The following is a 15,142-nucleotide window of genomic DNA, read 5'->3' on the forward strand; positions in this document are numbered from 1 at the left end:
AATGCAGCAGCGCTATCATCATCTATCAAACGGAGAATGACCTTTGCTATCCATTAGGATGAAATGAAAAGCTTTGGGCTTTAACTTGGTTAAAATGCACATGGCTGTCTTTTCAGATCCTGGAGCCGGCACATTGCTGAGATTAATCAAATTGTGCATTTTGCAAGTGCTTAAGCAGTATTGTTATGTAACTCCATCTCTGCGTGGCTTCAAGACAGAAAGCAGAATAATTACACCGAGCCCAAATCATCCTGCTGTGGTCAACAGCAGAGGAGGCAGGGGGGGTTTGGAGCCAAGTGCCAACCCCATGTTCTTAAATCTTGAATTCAGCTTTCTTCTGGTCAGAATTAAATATGTGGGTCTCTAAGGCTGTGTGTGCACCCAGCAGGGCTCAGCTGAAGGACACGGGTGCATCTCATTGTGGTCTGTCCTAAATCCCCCCACAGAAAGGGGTGTAGGAGTGGGTTTTTCTGGTATTTCACTTTGAAAAATGCTGATGTGCCAAGGAAATGTAGCCATGCTGAAAAGAGGGAGAAGAGAGCATTGCTCTGCTGGTATTGGCCATCAGAGAGAGGGCCCACAGAGGGAAGCAGGGCCTGGTGGGGGTCTGTGCCTCTGGGGTGGCTGGGCAATGGGATGGATGGCAGTGAAGAACATGCCTGGAAAACCCTCTTTCCACCACCTATTTAAGCAAGACAGCTCTGACCGTGGGTCCCTCCTCTTTGATCACACCTTGTCTCTGAGACAAGCACAAATCCAGCCCTTCCCTAAGAGAAGGAATTACCCAGATCATCATGCCTCAGAGTCCCAATGGAGATAATCCAGTGCTGTCCCTCAAGGGATGGTGTTGGGACTGGTAGGAGCTGGATGATCTTTAAAGCTCCCTCCCAGCCCAGGCCACTCCATGACTGTAAATCCTCACAGTCCTCCTGAGCTCCTTGGCCTCCATCATGCACATCCTGCACCCAACAGCTCCTTGTGTGTGTCTTCCCCTCCCTCTCTCCTCCCAGGCTCTTCCCTGCTTTTCTCCTGGTCACAATGGAGCCCACCTCCATCCTGGTGCTGTGTGGGCTGATAATTTGGGACCATCTGTGGCATGGGCAACTCTTGGTGCTCCCATACCAAAGATGAATCTATTTTTCTGCATAACCTCTCTAGTATTTCTGTTTTCTTGGCAATTCTTGGCATGAGGTGCAGACAATTCTGCCAAGCCATGCAGGCAAGGCAGTCAGATGGTGACTGACACCTTCTTGTCTTCACCTGAGAGCTGCACCCAACTCTGCATCCCTCGATTTTCAACCATTGCTGCTCCATGGGCAGTCAGATCCTGCTGTACAGCCAATCCAGCTGACTTGAGCAAAAGCAGGAAACACTTGGAGCAAACAAAACAAACCCCAAAAGCCTGTGCAGCTGTGTGAATTAGGTTGGATGGAATCAGCCTGAGGTCTCAGCTTACACTCCTTGGTTAGAAAAACTGCTGTGTTTATAGGTTGTAACCCCACCTGCATTTATTTCAGTGTCAGTCTAAGCAGATGCTTTACTTAAGCCTATAAATATCATTTTTCCCCCCCTGCTTAAAGTATCTGCTTATTTACAAACAGAAATTAAATCCAGTTTAGAGGATATGATGTAACAGGGTCTTATACTGAAATAACGACAAACTTTGGGCTCCAGCTGGAGTAGCTCAGCTGGCAGATAAGACCATAATACTACTGCACATAGACAAGCCTGGAAGCAAACATTTTTCTTGTAGCTTCAGTGCAAAAGGCAAGAAAAAGTGATGATGAGGAGAGCTTGTAAATCAACAGAGCACCATCGGCTGATCTGACAGGAGTTGAACAAAGAGGAGCTGATACCTCAGTGGAAATCAATCCCTTAATGGACACTTCCCCTTGTCAGTTCCTGGAGTTGATGCAGGTCTCTGGGAGGATCTAAAATGATTAGCTGGAAATACATCCTTGTTTGAGCAGGGTCTGTGGGAAGTGTCTCTTTAGCTCAAGTTGTGTGAACTTTCAGTCTGATGGTGACATCAGATAAATCACCTCTAAAGCGGGCTCGATCTGTTATACCAAATCTGGAGGAATTTCCTCATGGGAAGGGTTGTTAAGCATTGGAATGGAGTGCCTGGGGAGGTGGTGGAGTCGCCATCCCTGGAGATGTCCAAGGAACTACTGGATGTGGCATTCAGTACTCTGGTCTGGGTGACAAGGTGGTGACAGTCACAGGTTGGACTCGATGATTCCAGAGGTCTTTTCCAACCTAAATGATTCTGTGATCTAGGACGTGCTATTTATGTCTGTGTGCTGGTAATAAACAAGTTTGCATCACTCAGTTACGTATCCATATGTAAAAGCCATTTCCAGTGTGGTCCTGGAGGAGCTGCGTGGCACCGGATCCACGTCCTGCTCGGAGCCTGCTCTCCCCTGGGAGCGCCTCTGCTCGGAGAAGCTGAGCTAGGAGCCTTGAATGGGAACCAGCGACTAAATATTAACTCAGAAAAAACAAAGACCCTGTTTAGATGTAAATGGAATTGGGGGTGGGGGTGGGAGAGGGGGAAGCAGGGGGGAGAAGAAGGAAGGAAACAGAAATACATAAAATAGGAGTCTACAAGCAGAATTATTTCTTTGCAGTTTTCCAGATTTCCCTCAGCGAGTTATCAGCAACACTCCATGTATTTGTGCAGCCCGATAGCTGCGAGGCACAAGTACATTCTCCAGGAATGGGGCGTGGAACTGGATGATCTTTAAGGTCTCTTCCAACCCAAACCATTCCATAATTCTGTGATTGCAGACCTGAGCATGGACATCAGCACTGGGCTGCTCCTGAGTTACAGTGAGGCCTTGTGAAGTCTGACCTAGAGCAGAGACTGGACAGAGTTAAAGAATAAAGTAGGGATTTATTAGAAGGCCTCAGTGGATCCACCTTGGGCAGCACAAGAGCCCAGCCAGGGCTGCACCCAAGATGAACCCAAATGATGAATAAATGGATGACCAGTCAGGAGGTCTCTCACTTTTATAAGTTTTGGTCCATTTGTATATTGGAGTTAATTGTCCAATTAGTGCTTTAGGTTATGAAGCCCCATCCTTCTTGTTTTTCTCTCTCCAGCCCACGTTGTTTGTGCTCTTGGGCCTGAGATTTGGATCATTTGTCCTTGGTCCCCAGCTAGAGAAGGAATTGTTTTGTCTCCCTGCTCTGTGAAGAGAGCTCACCATCCCCTCATGTGAAGCTCAGAACTACACACTAAAGCAGCACAGAATCTGGAAAACAGAAAAGCTAAAAATCTGAGGCATTAAGAGAAACAGGAAGATGTAGCAGGTAAACCCTGCAAATCTAACAGAGTAAATTCCTCTTTGCCAGTAACACAAGCACCTTGCTGGGAGGTGTCAACACTTCAGCATTTGCAGAGCAGGGTCTGTCAGACCTCTCTGCACGAACGCTAATTGTTTTTAGTGGTGAGGCTGCTCAGCTCAGTGGACAGACCCAGGTGCCTCTGGACCTGTCTCAGCTCCTCTGTGATCAGCCTGTCCTTGAAAAGCAGGTTGTCCATTGGTGGCACCCATCTGCCCTCCACTGGGTAGGGAGCTGTCACCCCTGGGTCTGAGAGTTCACAACTCCAGGAAAGGCTGCAGCCAGCTGGAGATCAGATCTGAAAGGACAGAGCTCATTTGTCTCCCTGACCAGCAGAATGAGTGCTCAGGATGTGCAAAATGAGGTTAAAACAACATAATATATATTGTTCCAGCTTTTACCCCCTCTTCTGTTGATGTCACTGGCAGTAACTGACCAAGAGAGAGGAGATCTGGGAGAGAAGGAAAACTGCATGCTCAAGGTCAGTGTCTTTTCTCAGCTCCAGTGGGAAAATTAAAAGGAAAAAGTCAAACCTCTGTCACAAAACCCCGAGCCCACATGGCAAATTAACACCTCTAAAAGGGGTTTCTCTACTGCTGCTCACATCAGTCCAAGTGTTGGCATCACACCTGTGCTTGCCCAGCTGGCTTGGCTGCAGGTGTGAGGAGTTACCTGTGTCCTACCCTTGACAAGCAGAAACATCCTCTTTTTCTATCTTATTTTTTCCACTTGCTGGGAAAATGGGGCAAATCTGAGAGTCTGTCATCCGGGTGCATGGGCCTCAGCAGCTGCTCCACACTGGGGGCACCAACACAAGAAGAACGTGCTCAAGAGCTCGGCCAGGGGACCCTTCTCTGTCAGGGCTCCCGGCAAACCTTGTTTATTCCCGCCTTGAATTTTTCCTGCCGATGAAGAGCACGTTATCCTCGGAGACACAACCCAGAGCTGTGCTTGCAAATTGAAATCCTGGGCCCTGCATGCTTCCTGGGAAACATCAGATCAGTGGTGAACACTCACAGCATGCTGCCCTTCACAGGGGCACGTCTGCGGGGGCTTTGCTGCTTGCAAGGGTCTCCTGCTCTACAGCGGGGGAAAACGTGGTTTTCCTCTGTTGGTTTGTGTTTTTTTGTTGGGTTTTTGTTTGGTGAGAGGCTTTACAGGCTGGGATTTGGAAGCATTCCCAGTTTTTGCAAATAAAACCGTGAGTCTGTCTGAGAGCGTTGGAAGAGGAATCTCAGGAACGTGGGAGCGTTCTCCCTGGAGCCGCTCTTGAGTTTCTCCTCGTGTTGCTTCAAAATATTCCTAAGGCGGTGGTTGTTCTGCACATCTCCAGGTGCTGGAAACAAAGGAGACGTGAGACCTTACAGCAAGTTTGTTTGGCAAAAAATACAGGCCAAAATTAAAAAGCAGGACTTGCCCCTGCAGTTACAGAACCAAAAGAAGGAAATATCAAACTCCGATTCTGCACGACAAGTGAGGACAATGATGGAACAAGTTCCCCCACGAAACGGTGAATGCTCCAACCCTGGAAGTGTTCCAGGCCAGATTGGATGGGGCTTGGAGCAACCTGGTCTCGTGGAAGGTGTCCCTGCCCGTGGCAGGGGGTGGAATGAGTTGATCTTTAATGTCCTTCCCAGCCCAAACCAGTCTGTGACTCTGTGACAAAATATCAGCAGTGGTCCCTGCGTCGGTGACTGCAGTTTGTGGAGGACCCTCAGCACATCATTTTGTCCCACTTTTCATGTCCCCACACAATGTCAGGACAGCTAAACGGCTTCCAGACTCGGATGGGACTTGGGGAAGCCAGGAGACATCCCAGGAGCTGAGATAAAAGGCTGCAGTTGTGTCCCAGGCTGTCCGTATTAAAATGAGAGACGTTCCTTGCTTGTTCCTCATCCACATGGAGGATATGATGAGTTCCATAAAATATTATGGAACAAAAGCTCACGGGCATTTTATTCGCTTTTTTGTGACTTAGGAGTCACAGACAGTTCAGGAATGTGAAGAACCCTGAGAAGAAGTTTTATCTTCTTTACCAAGGACTGGAGCCACGCGGTAGCACCGGCAGGATAATCTACTTCCTCCAGGCTGCTGCCTTAAAAATGTCAAAAAGTTAAAGGGATTGGAGTAAAAATAGAAAACGACATCCTGGATGATGGGGGAAGGCTTTGTGTCCGATGGGAAGCCAGGGAAGGCAGGAAGTCACCAGGCAAAGCCCAGCACTATCAGGGAACCCGGCTTGCATGGGGACTTGTGGGCTGGGATGGGAGGAGGGAGAACAAACCTTGTGGAAAGTCAAAAATCCCACCTGGCCATTATGCTGGGGGGAGGGAATGGGGTGGTTTCTGCTTGTTCTTGCTACTCTGCCATGTGCATGGGGCCAAAATGAGATGGGTGCCAGGGCTGGATTGGCTCTTGGGGAGATAAAACAACTTCTGCTTCCCACGGCAGCATCGGTGTGAGCAGAAAACCCTGGGATTTGTTGCTCAAAGGCCATCCCAGCAACCAGGAGCTCTTGGAATTTCCATTAGAGCAGCAATGGATGGGCAATGCCAGTGATCCTGGGATGGAGATGTGGAATCATGGAGAGCTGAGGGGTGGCTGTTTCCAGGGCTCGGTGCTGAAATGTTGTCTTGGTATAATTGAGTGAAGAAGACTCAGCCTGTCCTCTAACCGCAGATTAAACACAACTTTGTGGGTTTGGTGGTTTGCTGCCAAGTGCCAATACAGCTCCATATTAATGGCTTATGACAGGATTATTCTCCCTGTTTTTGGCAGGAAGCAGCTCTTTGGCCTTAATCCTGCTTGTGGCCGAGGGAAGAAACCCAGTGTATCCCACGTATTTACCAATGGTGTAACTCCCAAATACTGCTTAAATCTCAAATTTTCAGAGAGGAGCAGAGCAGCATGACCCTGCATCAATCCAAAAATGCTGCCAGGAGGCAGAGAGAGGTGAGGACCCTTCATGAACATCCCAGGGTGAAGCTCAGCCTACCCCATGAAGAGGCATTTTCCTGTGTAACTGTGGGCATCCATCCTCTCAGTATAACATATGAACATCACAATAAATATAAAAAGATATAATGTTTAATATAGGTACAAAAATATGATAGGTAAAAATATATGTGTGAGGTTGTTAAATCAACAACTTCTAAAAATTTTTTAATACTGGTAGGGAGCTCAATATTTAAATGCCTGAAAGGGGGCAAAACCCCCAAACAATAGGGTTGAAAATGGGAAAGCAAAAGGGATTTGAAGCAGCAGGTTTAGGAGCACAAAGTACTCAGCACACAATCAGGTCAAAACCTCTTTGGGGGGCATCTGGATGAAGGCTCCCACACCATTAATCCTTTTTAAAATTCACAGACTCCAGCCAGGGACCTCAGTGGTCACAGAGAATCAATTTAAGTGAAAATCTCCAAATTACACACCCTGTGCTTGCAGTGATGAGAGACTGGCCAGAGAGGCTTCAAGGGCTTGATTTTGGGAAAAGCTGAGTTGTCAGCACTGGCAGCAGAGCTTCACTGAACACTGAACTGGCAGCATCACTGGAAATAAAAGCAGGGAGGTTTTGTTTTTGGTTTTTTTTTTTTTTCTCCAAGAGAGAATTTTCAAAATTTCTCCCTGATTGCTGAAGTTTTGGCTGGGTCTGTGAGGATTTGCTGGTGTGGGCAGCAGGGCTGGGCTGCACTGGAGGCTGTGGGACTGGTCAGTGCTGGGGGTGGGGGGAGGACAAAGATACGTGTGTGCAAACCACCAAAACCTCCAGGAAAAATGAGGACAGGCTTGAATTTTTATAAGGAGGTCAGCACAGCCGTGGCTTTGTGCTTCCCACGACCTGCGGACAATGTCCCTTCTCACTGTTACACATTTGCAAAGAGGAGGAGGGGAAAGAATAAAAGTCAAACTTTGTCTCCTTCGCCTTGCCCGTGCCAGCCATGCCCTGTGGGCACAGAGGAGGTGACAGAGTGGCTGGGGTGGAGGTGACACCCTGCAGCACCAAGCTGCCATCACTGCATCCATCAGCAAGGCACAGAGACGATGTGAATTTTGGGAGGTAGAAATGTTTATCTTGACTTCACGCTGTAAACTGGGTGGAGTAACCAGGAGTCAAAGCGTGAATAGCTTACTACAGGGAGAGAAGAAAAAAAAAATTAAAAAAGAACCCCAAAGCCCTCAGGACTCTTCAGTCTGCTTTAAAGTTCTCATGCGGCATGAAACAGAGACATCTGCACTTTTTCTGTGTTTCCTTATATTCCCAAAAACAGAGGAGCATTTGCCCACATGAACACATTTGTGAGAGGATCCAGGCACAGACACGCTGAAATATTGAAATGTGGCACCATGCTCTGTCAATGACCTTTGCATAATTAGCAGCTCTTTCTCTTTCTGATCATGGAAATGGCCTGTGGCTTCTGCTTTTGTGCTGCCTCCTATAGTCTCCATATGCTCCATTTGCATCCTGGAATTATCGATCGCAAATGTAAAGATTTATAAGCGGCCGTGGCAGGGTTGGGGATCCCAGGTGGGGGGTGGAGGTCACCGAGGCTTTGGCTGCTGCAGATGGGACGAGCAGAGGGTTTGGCTGTGGAGGGCCTCGCTAATGAGTTGCAGGTTGGGTCAGTTCTTGGATGAGGAGGCTTCCTATGGCTCTGTTCCCATCTCTTCCCCAAAATCGGGTGAACAAAACATGAAATGAATAAGATAATACATAAAATGATTCTTGTGGAATGAAAACTTTTGGGGCAAGGACAGGTTGGATGGGGCTTGGAGCAACCTGGTCTAGTGGAAGGTGTCCCCGCTCACAGCAGAGGGTTGGAACAAGATGGGTTTTAAGGTCCCTTCCAACTCAAGCCATTCCACAACCCTGTGGTTTTGCCACCACCAGATTGGGATTTATAAGGTTCCTTTTGCTTTCCTGGGTGCTTGGATTTGACTAAAACATCTGACCTGAGGGCTCCTTCACTTCAGAAGCAGATGGTGATTTTTATTAGCAAGTGGTTTCCTGTTCTTTTGATTCCTTCAATAATGTATTTTCTGTTGCTGGGGTTGGATGTACTCTCTGTATATGATTGCTAACCATTAGCAATGAATTCATGTTGATTTTCTTTCAGCTCAAAGGCTTTCCTCATTCATCTTCTCTCTCTTAATGGCAACAGCAGGTATGTCTGTGCTCTTTTTGTACCAAAAAAATGTATCACACACTTTTCACAGATTCTTCTGGTGTTTCCATACAAAATCTTCCCCTCTAACAGAGCTGGTAAATCTCGGCCACGCGAGCGCCTTTTGGAGGCGAGGAGCTCGCAGCCCCTTCCATGATAACTCGGCTCCTTTGTTAAGGAAAGGCATTATCTGATGAGGTACAAGGCATCTCCATCTCCCAACGATTCCAGACGCAATCAGGGGCCCACCAGGATCGTGTTTCTCAGCCATTACCTGATTGCTGTGAAGCACCGTTCCAGCCGTCCATCTCCTAAAGAGCCCATAATAAAGACAACCCCACCGGAATCCCGGCCGCTGCCCGACAATAGCGAGCCTTTCAGCTTGTAAAGATAATGACTCACTAATTACCCACACGGAGGAGAAGTGACCATCTATAACCACCTCAGCAAGCTCCCACAGCCGGCAGGAAGGCAGCGCTCCGGATTTTGGGAGCTGCCGCTGCACGTTGATTTTACAGGATGCTGCAGGATGTCGCTCCTTCTGCCACATCCTCCCCGACATCTGCGCGCCGATGGTGGTCGCTGCTTTTTGGTGGTGTGTTTGTTGTGGTTTTTTTTCCTTCCGATTTTCCCCCCTCTTGCTCAGATTTCAAGATTTCAAGGGTTTTGGGGGCTGCAGCAGCCTTTTTTTTTTTTTTTTTTTTTTTTTTTTCCCTGAGTTTATGCACTGGCTGGCTGAAGGCAGCCTGGAAGTTTGCCAGGGGCACCTGGCAATGCACTCAGTAAATTACAGCAGTGAAAAGAATGTCAGATGCTGGGAGGGAGTTATAAGGCTTTACTGGTGTATACATTTTGGAGGCCAAATGCTGCTTTTATTACATATTCAGGTATGACCTGGCATCTCTTTACCCTAACAAGATGTAGAGGAGGAAATGATGAATTGCCAGGTCTTGCTGCCCACGAAGACAGAACTCCCAAGTTGTTAACCACAGAATAGACTCACGGAGTCGTTTGGGCTGGGAGGGACCCTTTAAGGTCATTTTGTCACCTTCAGCTAATGCAGGTTGCTCAGAGCCCTGTCCAGCCTCTGCCTTGAATGTTTTCAGTGCTGGTCACCCACCACCTCTCTGGTCAACCTGTTCAGTGCTCCACCACCCCCATCATAAAACCTTCCTCAAAGAACACGAGGTCCCACCAAGATCCCACAGCCCTTTCTGTCCCATCAAGTCCCAGAGTGTTCTCCTTTTCTAAAATCAGTGCTGCAAAGATTGCCAAAGGCAGCAATGAGGAATTTGGGGAGACAAGGGGATGGGCTCCCACGGGCTCAGTGCTTTTGGCTGTGGAGCTGAATCTTGCTGGGGAACAGCCCGGGCTGGATCTCACTGGAGATGTGGAGGAGGTTTCTGTATCCTGCTGATTATCTGCTGGCTGAATGGGAGCTGGGGAATGACTCTCGTTTCTAATATGCAATAATTTCTAAAATGCATTTCATTCTTCATAGCAGAAATGTGGAAGTGATGTTTGATTTTAAAGTGTCTTTGTGGGTGTTCACGCTTTGCTGGTGGGTGAGATATTTTGGCACCTGCAGACTGGGGAAGTTTTGGGTCTGAGGTTCATAGTGCTAGTACTGATGGCTCCCATCATCCTGAAACTCCTTGAGCAACCCCTGAAAAGGGGATTTCTTGGCTGATAAAAATTGGTTGGGTGATACCAGCAGCTAGAGGAGGTTTTCAGGGATCAGTGCAATTGGATGACAAACCCTCACCAAGGGAGCCTTTCACACCAGAGCCAGGCTGAGACCACAGATCTGTGCTGTGCCAAAGTGCAGTGCTTGGAAAGCAGAGCTCCTCTCCTACCCCATATCCTGCAATGAATTGGGTGCTCTCATTATGTCTGACTGGGAGAAGTCTGGTTGATTTATGGGATGGCTGAATTTCTCTTTGTGGACGAGGACCCAGCCATCTGCTCTGGAAGCTGCTCCCCTGGGGGATGGGGACCATCACTGCCAGGCATGGCTCCTGCAGGAGGATGATGTGATCCAAGCCCAGGGATCCATATTCACCAGCTCTGTCTGCTGGGATAAAGGTCAGAGTAGCAGAATTTCCCCTAAATTAATTACAAGTAAATTATAGGGAAACTGTGTCCATCTTTTGCATCCCACCACTGTGTTCCTGTTAACTTTGCAATGGAGGCAAAATTAAAAAGGAAAAAGGGGTGACATCTTGAAGAGCAAAAGTCCATTCCCAAAATAGCAGCTGGGATAGGATAGAGGGATGTGGTGATTTGAGAGGAGACTTGGCTCTGGGCTGCAAGGTCCTCAGCAGGAATTGGGAGCTGTGGCTGGACCTGAATCCTCCTGGGGAAAGTGCAATAAAGGCAATACCAAGATTTGGGATGCCAGTGTTCTGATTTTGGCAGACACACACAAAATGTGTTTATTTTTATTGCCCCTTAGCTAACACAAGTCCTTCAGGAACTGAGCTGCAAAGTGAGTGCACAGTGCTGCTGCTCCAGGAAAGGAGGGGGCCGTGGGGCACGGGAAAAGGGACGCAGAACATCCCTCTGGAATAACCCACGTTGCTGTAAAAGACCTACAGAAGCATCTGGGCACGTTTTGTGGTTTAGATCATTCTCTTCCAAGAGAAGGACCTGTAGTGCCTGTCACACCTGGAATGACAATAGCTCAATTAGAGGCAGCCATTAGGCAGATATGGCTAAGGTAATCTTCTATCTACTTTACCTGGACATTTTCTTGCTGGGTCCTTCTAGAACTCCTTACAGTCAGCTTAAAGTTTTTTTGGGCTTGTCAGCAAACTTTCCCATTAGAAGTCACCAGCCTGGCCAAGGCCCCACAATACCACAAAATCCCAGCAATAACCTCTCCCCACTGTGAAAATGAAAACTGATTTCCAGCCTTTGGTTTCTCTTGTCTCAGCTGCTAATCCATGCAGCCCTTTCCTTATCTCGTGCAACTTTTATCTCTTTGACAGCTCTTGTGGTGCCAAAGCTTTGCTGAACTCCAGGTATGTGATACACATGCAATTACCTCCTCCAATATATTCATTGACTGCTTTAAGGGGTGTGAATGCTTTATAAACTTCGACTTCTTTCTGCAAAAGCTTCCTATTGCCCTTCCCCTTGTGCATCAGATCTTCCCAGTGCCTCCCAGGAATCCATATTTACCTGAACTCCACTGGATTTTCATTTGTGTAGTGCAGGTCAGACTTCGACTTTATCAGTTTTTAAACTTGCTTCTTCAGTGGCAAGTTTGTTATTTCTCATCCTGCAGACAAGTGCAACCCTTCACAGAATTGTACAAATGCAAATATATAATAATATATTTATACAATGTTTTATGGAATGTAATTATACAATTACTCATATTGTATTTGAATCTCTTTCCAAGTCTTGGGCCAGTGACATCTCCCTCTGGAAATTTGCTCCCCTGTCAATTTACCTTTTCATTCCAAAATTTTCTTGGTGATACTTATATTTAAGAAGCTCATCAGAGCTACTGCAGAAAAGGAGGGTTTTCCTGTGGGAGTCTCAAGCCCAGACACACGGGGAGCTCATTCACTCGACCCACCAGTGTTTTATTTCACCCCAAACTTCTCACTTTCACTGCTCGCTGGTCCCAGTGAGTCCCTGGTTGACTTTCTGTCTCTGCTTTTTTTATGAGCATTTTTATGTCTCTGGTAAACTGCTCTGAAATATCTTCTCTGCTTGCCTTGCTGTGGTTTTATATTTGCCAGTGTTTGTGCTATGTTCCATTTCCCTCATTTTTGACAGCTATCTTTTTTGTTCCTAATAGCCTTCCCCACTCTGCTACTTAACTTCTTTGCTTTTAAAAATTCCTTTAGGGTCTTTATTAAGGAGTGTTACATATTTAGCTGGAGCCTGTACCATATCTTTAAGCTGCTGCCAGGGTATTTGAAAGTATTTTATCCTTTTAGCTTTTCCACTTATTTTTTTATGCAATTCTCCTCTCTAAATTTTAGGTTGTACTATGAATCGAGACCATTACGTGCCGTGGTGGAAAATTAAGACAATAGGAGAGATTCTCAAAAGGGGTAAGGAAAAGGAAATCTGTTTTAGCCTGACCTAAGTTAGGCACTGAACCCCTGACATGGACTGAGAGGCTCCCCCAAACATGCTAATCTTGGTATTGCATCAATATGAGCAATCACATCTTATTTTTCCTGTAATTTATTTATCAAATCTACTTTTAAAACACCCGCTGCACTTTCTTCTGCTATTTCTACTTGGTGGCTGCTTGAGAGCCTCACTCACCTGCCAGCTGGAGACTTTCCAGCCTGAAAGGTATCACCCACCCAGGTAATACCTGCTTGATCCCAACCTTAGAGCTGAGAGAGTTTTTCTCCTTTCCTGGGAGAAAGGAGAGAAATTAAATTTTTATTCACCTCCCTGGAGCACCAAATCCAGGCTGTTGCCACCCCAGATTTTAATTTTCCCAGCCCAAACCATCCCCACTGATGGCTGAACATAAACCTGATCCCAGGCCTGGAAACCTCTCTATGAACCAGGAGTGGGAATGGAAACCTTTATCCCAGTTTATGCTCTGATCCCATGTGCCATGAGTTCCACGTGCAGGGGAAGCTGCAGGTGTGATTCAGAGGCTGTTTAGACTCACAGGATCCCAGAATGGTTTGGGAATCCCATCCCATCCCACCCCTGCCATGGGCAGGGACACTTTTCCCTATTCCAGGGTGCTCCAACCTGGCCTTGGACACCTCCAGGGATCCAGGGGCAGCCACAGCTTCTCTGTGCAACCTGTGCCAGGGCCTCCCCACCCTCACAGCCAAGAATTTCACCCCAATATCCCATCTAAATCTCCCCTCTTTTACTTTAAAAAACCTCTTTCAGTACTTTTGAAGCCCATTCCCTAAGCCCCGATTCATAAAAGCACTGAAATACACTCCGAGTCCAGCACATCTGGAAGTACTTTGCTGAATTAGAGACTTATTAATCTTCCTGCATTTAAAATAACTTTTTATTACATTTTAAAAATAAATGGGCATGTACTATTTCTTCATGTTTGGGATTTTTTTTTTTCAAACATTGATTTTTAATGCTTGCCTGGCTTGGCTGGATATTCCTCCATCCAGCCAAGCAGCTGCTTGTGCTAAACCTGGGAGCAAAATCCCTCTTTCAGTGTTGATGCAGCCCAGAAGGAGCTCCAAGTTATCTGTGACTCCCACTTTTAGTTTTTTGTGGTTGGAAAACAACCCAGCCTCCCTTCAGCGCCCTGAAAAGCCACCCTGAGACACCCCAAATCCGAAAGGGAAGGATGTTTTGAGCTGAAAAGTAGCTGAGTGGAGCTGTGGGCTTATTTCTCAATTATTTCAGTGGGTTTGGGGGGAAAAATGCCAGCCAAGTGTTGCTCGTACCAGTTGCAAAAGGAATTTTTTGGAGCTGGGGGAAATAGAGGAGCTGGGATTTGGGGTTGGGATCTGTGTGGCACAGGGAGCTGTGTAACGTGGGCAGAGCTGCTGCCTCCTCTTGGCTCTGCTTCATTAGCCAAAACATAGAAATTTTAAATATTAAACAATTCTAAGCAGGTTTCCAGTGCTGGCAGCTATTGGTCTCTGGGAATTCAAATGAGAAAACCTAAAATTTGGCAAGAAAAGACTCAACAGCCCTCAGAACACCTTGTGGGGCTGGGACTGATCTTCCCTCAGCCTAAAACACCCCGTGGGCAGAATGAAGAGATTGGACATGGACAAATGAAGCACATTTCCAAGGGAAAAAAAAATAATGGATCAGCCCAAGCTCAGGGTTTATGTCACAGTGTCCCACCACAGGTCCATGGCAGGTGAGTGCCCCTCACCCCAGCACAGCTCATCCACCTCCTACAAACACCACAGATGTAAATATTCCCCTGGGAATCCCACTGGGATCTTTTTTTTCCCTGCACATTCATTTTTCAGCAATGCCAAGAAGAGCATTTTCTGTATTTAATAATTTTTTTCAGCAGTGCAAACCAGTGCATTTTCTGTAGTCATGGAGTGGGAGTCACTTCTGTGTTTAACGACAGCAAATGCACTGGTTTGTGTGCTTGGGAAAAAAAAAAACCTGCAGGTTTGGGAAAAGGGTGCAGAGCTGCCCAACTTCCCCCTGTTTTCCAAAAAGAGCAGTGTTAGAAAATGAGGAAGTGGAAAAGAGAGGCAAACTCAGACCTCCAAGGTCCTTCCTCATCCCTCCATCCCCAGGTGGGAGCAGTAAAAGATGCTCTAAGTCCAGACCCATCACTGACTTGTGGAAAGCTGTCTGAGGTGAGCCACTTGGGAGCATTTTTTGGAAGATTACTGGAGTTTGTTAATGCCATGTGAAAGCCAGGCTGCTGGGAAGGTCTTGCTTTCAGGGGAGAGATGCAGAAATTGAAGAGGATGAAGCCAGGAGCTTTGTTTTCCACGCTGTTTTGGGGAATTTATTTGTTTCCTTTGACAGTGACTTACGGCCCGGCTTTCTTTTCTATTTTGTTAGAGCAATAAAGAAGATAAATCTATAATAATTCAGCTCCCTGTCTTCAATAAAATCTTGTCTCCTTCACACAGCCCCTGGGAAGATCTCCATTTTGCAGCCCTTCGAGATTGGTTGTGTTTTTCCATTTC

The sequence above is a fragment of the Vidua macroura genome, chromosome 6 (genome assembly GCF_024509145.1).
Source record: "Vidua macroura isolate BioBank_ID:100142 chromosome 6, ASM2450914v1, whole genome shotgun sequence".
In the NCBI taxonomy this organism is placed as follows: domain Eukaryota; kingdom Metazoa; phylum Chordata; class Aves; order Passeriformes; family Viduidae; genus Vidua; species Vidua macroura.